The sequence below is a fragment of the Populus euphratica genome, unplaced genomic scaffold, assembly GCF_000495115.2.
Source record: "Populus euphratica unplaced genomic scaffold, PopEup_1.0 scaffold731.1, whole genome shotgun sequence".
Lineage (NCBI taxonomy): Eukaryota > Viridiplantae > Streptophyta > Magnoliopsida > Malpighiales > Salicaceae > Populus > Populus euphratica.
In genome coordinates, this window is record NW_011500601.1 from 55169 (window position 1) to 61168 (window position 6000).

The following is a 6000-nucleotide window of genomic DNA, read 5'->3' on the forward strand; positions in this document are numbered from 1 at the left end:
ATATAAAATACCTTTGTTTTAATATTTTTTAAAAAGCATATTTTAAAACTTGATTTTTTTATATCAAATCGATTTATTTTTTTTAGTTTGACTTGGTTGCACTTACACTTGCTTGTCATATAAAGTTTGCTCTAATTGGTTTGATTTAAAATCTAAGCCATGCAAGGGTCCAACCTAACTAATCTTCAATTTTAATTGAAATTTATTAAAATAAATTATTTAAAATATATTTTACATATTTTTTTATTAAACACTAAAAAATATTTGGGATATATTTTTTTAACTACAATTTAATTTTTACTTTGTTTTTGAATGAGGTTACAACATTTTTGTATAACCCTCCATGATGTTTGTTTGTTTTCTTCTTCTTCTTTTTTCCCTCAAATTATATTCAATCATTTTCTTGGCACATCTAGTTTTATATCATTTATTTAAGTAAAAATAGATTTCAAAAATTAAGACAATTAGATAATTGAGTCCATGACTCGAATTATAAAATTAATGTATTAACCTAACTAAACTTGGATTAGTATAAAATATCATCCATTCAATATTAAATAAAAATCTAAATCAATGCCATCTTATTTCTTTAGGTTAAAACCAAGTATTGAATAGTTGACTAATTCACTAATGATACCGAGTTTAATTTAAATTCCAAACCAGGAAAGGGGTTAGGATAAGTGGTCTATAGATTAACCCTATGTGCAAGGTCAAGTTTAATTGCCAATATATTTTCCATGACAACGCATGAGTGATGTGTTGTTGTTATATTTTTTTTAATACATTCACATTATAATTATTAGAACATTATTTTTTATTTAATTTAAACTTCTTTTTATGATTATGATGAAAAATCATTATGATTGAAAAAATCCAGATAGAAAGGGTACACATTAATAAGATAAAAGGAATTTAAATTAAAGAGATAGCTTTTTTATTCTGATTTCAAATCGTACAAAATTTCTTAACTTTATAAGAAAATGAGGGAACAATTTCTTAACTTTATATAAACTATTATTTTTGTTGAAAAGATATTGACATGTAATTAAATGAGAAAAACTGAATATCCCTCCGCCCATACGAGATTATAGATTCTAATTTGTATTTATCTCTTTATTTCTCAATTTATTTTTTTATTATTATTAATAGCTTGTTATTTATTTTTTATTGACATATATAATTATCATTTTATTTTATTAAATATAAATTCGAGTTTTTATTTCACAATTAAAATATTTCTTGATGTAATAAAAATTAACAGCATTTTTTTATTACAAATTAAATTTTGATTTAACCCACAACAAATCACGGCTAAATTGACTAGCTACCACCAAGCTTTGTTGATGGATAATCCGACTCATTCAATTAGACACCTTGATTTCAAAGAACATCAAATCCAATACATGAAGATCTATCGAAGTGTTGTGGGAGTGCATGTCACTGTAAGATGCGGACAACCATACGAAGATAAGTAGCAAGTCGCTATGACTCCGAAAGAATTTAATAACAAAAAACACAAACTTATTGGTCCACCAAGAAACATGAGAATCACTGAGGATCTGAGACGCAAGAAAATGAAGCACCAAGAGACAACCATGTAGCTCTCGAGAAATTGGCATTATTGTATTAGGAGTCATATTCTGCTATCTCTTCATGTGTAATAACTAATAATAGATTGTAAGTAGAACTGACATTATTATATATTATTTTAGGAATTTAAATGTGAAATATAGAATTTTTTTTCACAGATTTAACCACTTACATATTCATATTCAACAAAATTAATCATTTATCGAATTTATTTTCAATACATGCTCGATTTTAAATTATAAAATACTTTAAGATTTTGAAAATAATATATTGCATTAATTTATAAATTCATATACCAAAGAGGAATTTATCCACAAACATGCTCATATACCTGCCCATCAAAATGTATCTATTCAACATAATTAGATGTTTATAGAAGAACTTATTGAATTCAAAGAATCATATCCTACAATAAAATAAAAATTATTGAGGAATATTCAATTTAATTGTTAAATTACTCCTAATTCTTGGAATTAATAATATAAATTGTATCACTTGATTTCATTATTATTATTATTATTTTACAAAAAAAGGCTCCATTGAAAACGTAACATAATTTAAATCCTATATCATCTTTTAAATAACTTAAAGGACTTGATACCTATTAATCAATTGATATTGGTTGAAATAAATTAAGGTGTAAATGACACAAAACTCAACTATTATATTATCATAGTTTTAAAATAGTTTTAAAATAATTTAATTGATTTAATTAGAAATTTAGTTTTATAATTTTTTTTAATTTGATTTTCATTAGGTCATTCTAATCTCATTACCTAAATCATGAGTTTGGCAGGTTAATCCGAGTTAATTTAAGTTATTTTTTTGAGTTTTTTAATTATTTTTTTCAATTTTATCCTTTAACGTTGGACTCATTAGAAATTGAGTCTCATAATTTATTTTGATCTACTTTTGATGGGGTTATCATGATCTCCTAACTTTGTATGTGTATTGACAGTTAATTCAAGTCGACCTGAATTGATTTAATATATTATCATCTGAGTTTTTATTAGAAAAACTCATCTTAAATATTTATTTTGATTTAAACTATATTTTTACTAGTCATTTAAATTATCTTTGAACTTGCCAAAATGACTGAATCACATCAAATAAATTTCTACACGATCAAAAAAAATCTTTTAAAAATAACATTAGCAACCCCTAATTTTTTTTAACATTAGTTTTTTTATATGACCCACATTGTAATATGTGCCAATAATCTAATTTAAGGTATGGTTATATCTACCACTCAATCCTAGGTTTCCTTCCATAAATAAACTTTTTTCATGTCTTTCAAAAAATAAAACAGCTGAAGAAACCTAACCAACTCTAAAGAAAGATGGTTTTGCTTTACTTAGCCTCATTCTCATGATTTTATCATCTTTATCATCACTATCATCTTTATTTTAAAAAACAAAATTTCTTAATCAAATACATATAGCCTATTGATGATATCCTATAAAATTTAAATAGTTTGGTGTCAGTCAATCACTTGGTCCTAACAATCTATTTCACTCTTTTAAGCTAAAATAGTCAAAATGGATATAGCTTGGTGTCGGAGGCTATGTACCTGTAACAGGTCATCTATTATAGGTTACAAAACTCTCAGACGTTTAAGTAAGTATCTTTATAATAAGAGAGAGTGTAATGATGTTTTAGAGAGAAATATTCTAAAAATATATATGCAGTGGAGAATAGAGAGATTTATAACCTCTTATCTTGGTGGATAAGAGGTATTTATACCCATAAACCTTATTTTTTTGCTTGGATAGAGGAATTGGAAAGTATTTTTTATTTTAATAGGTATAAGTTGTGTTTCATTTAGCCTACTCAAGTAATTGTGATTGCATACTTGTATTTAACTAAATTTAAACGACTCACTTATCATTATAAAAGATAGAGACATAGTTGGATAAAAGATAGAGACATAGTTGGGTAGTGAAGATTTTTGTACTCATATGTAGGAATTGATTTTAGGCATCATGTTCAAATATATTGATTTTATGCCGGAGTATTATTTTAAATATGTGTGGCCCAAGAGACTGATTTTGCCCTAAACTGAAGATGCAAGGGTCCAGAAAATACCGTAGACATTAGATCCCCACTTGAAAATTAGGTTAGGATCCAATGTCATAGAATTATTTCAATCTAATAATTTAAACTGTTATATAAGATTATTAAATATGATTTATATTATTCTCTAACACATTTTCTCAAGTAGCCTTTTGAAATTAAAACTTATACAAATTCATACTAATTTTTGCTTAATTTTTATCAAATAAATAAAAAAGATGAAATTCAAATTTATAACTACTTGGTTATCAAAACTCTAATAACATGTTAAAAAATCATTTTAATTTAATAATTTAAATTATTAAATAAAATTTTAAAATATAATTTATATTATTTTCTAACATTCAGCCAATTAACTCTATTTTATCTGATTAAATATAAAATATCTTTATTTTAATATTTTTTTAAAAAAAATATTGTAATCTTGAGTTTTTTATGTCAAATTGGATTTTTTTTCTAGTTTAACTTGGTCGTACTTACACTTGCTTTATCGATTAGGTCATATAAAGTTTGCTTTAATTGTTTTAATTTAAAATGTAGGCCATGCAAGGTCCAACCTAACTAATCTTCAATTTTAATTGAAATTTATTAAAATAAATTAAATAAAAATATATTTTACATATTTTTTTATTAAATACTAAAAAATATTTGGGATATATTTTGTTAAATACCATTCAATTTTTACTTTGTTTTTAAATGAGGTTATAACATTTTTGTATAATCCTCCACGATGTTTTGTTTTTGTTTTTTCCCCTCAAATTATATTCAATCATTTTCTTGGGTATATCTAGTTTTATATCATTTATTTTGATAAAAATAAATTTTAAAAATTAAATAATTAGATAATTGAGTTCATAACTCGAATTGCAAAATTAATATATTAACCTAACTAAACTTGAGTTATTACAAAATATCATTAATTCAATATTAGAAAAAAAGTCTAAAACCATGCCATCTTATTTTTTTAGATTCAAACCAAGTATTGAATAGATCGACTAATTCATTTATGATATCAAGTTTAATTTAAATTCCAAACCAGGAAAGGGGTTAGGATAAGTGGTCTATAGATTAACCCTATGTGCAAGGTCAAGTTTAATTGCCAATATATTTTCCATGACAACGCATGAGTGATGTGTTGTTGTTATATTTTTTTTAATACATTCACATTATAATTATTAGAACATTATTTTTTATTTAATTTAAACTTCTTTTTATGATTATGATGAAAAATCATTATGATTGAAAAAATCCAGATAGAAAGGGTACACATTAATAAGATAAAAGGAATTTAAATTAAAGAGATAGCTTTTTTATTCTGATTTCAAATCGTACAAAATTTCTTAACTTTATAAGAAAATGAGGGAACAATTTCTTAACTTTATATAAACTATTATTTTTGTTGAAAAGATATTGACATGTAATTAAATGAGAAAAACTGAATATCCCCCCGCCCATACGAGATTATAGATTCTAATTTGTATTTATCTCTTTATTTCTCAATTTATTTTTTTATTATTATTAATAGCTTGTTATTTATTTATTTATTGATGTATATAATTATCATTTTAACTTATTAAATATAAATTGAAGTTTTTATTTCACAATTAAAATATTTCTTGATGTAATAAAAATTAACAGCATTTTTTTATTACAAATTAAATTTTGATTTAACCCACAACAAATCACGGCTAAATTGACTAGCTACCACCAAGCTTTGTTGATGGATAATCCGACTCGTTCAATTAGACACCTTGATTTCAAAGAACATCAAATCCAATACATGAAGATCTATCGAAGTGTTGTGGGAGTGCATGTCACTGTAAGATGCGGACAACCATACGAAGATAAGTAGCAAGTCGCTATGACTCCGAAAGAATTTAATAACAAAAAACACAAACTTATTGGCCCACCAAGAAACATGAGAATCACTGAGGATCTGAGACGCAAGAAAATGAAGCACCAAGAGACAACCATGTAGCTCTCGAGAAATTGGCATTATTATATTAGGAGTCATCTTCTGTTATCTCTTCATGTGTAATAACTAATAATAGATTGTAAGTAGAACTGACATTATTATATATTATTTCAGGAATTTAAATGTGATATATATATATATATATATATATATATTTCACAGATTTAACCACTTAAACATACATATTCAACAAAATTAATTATTTATCGAATTAATTTTCAATACATGCTCGATTTTAAATTATAAAATACTTTAAGATTTTAAAAATAATATATTGCATTAATTTATAAATTCATATACCAAAGAGGAATTTATCCACAAAAATGCTCATATACCTGCCCATCAAAATGTATCTACTCAAC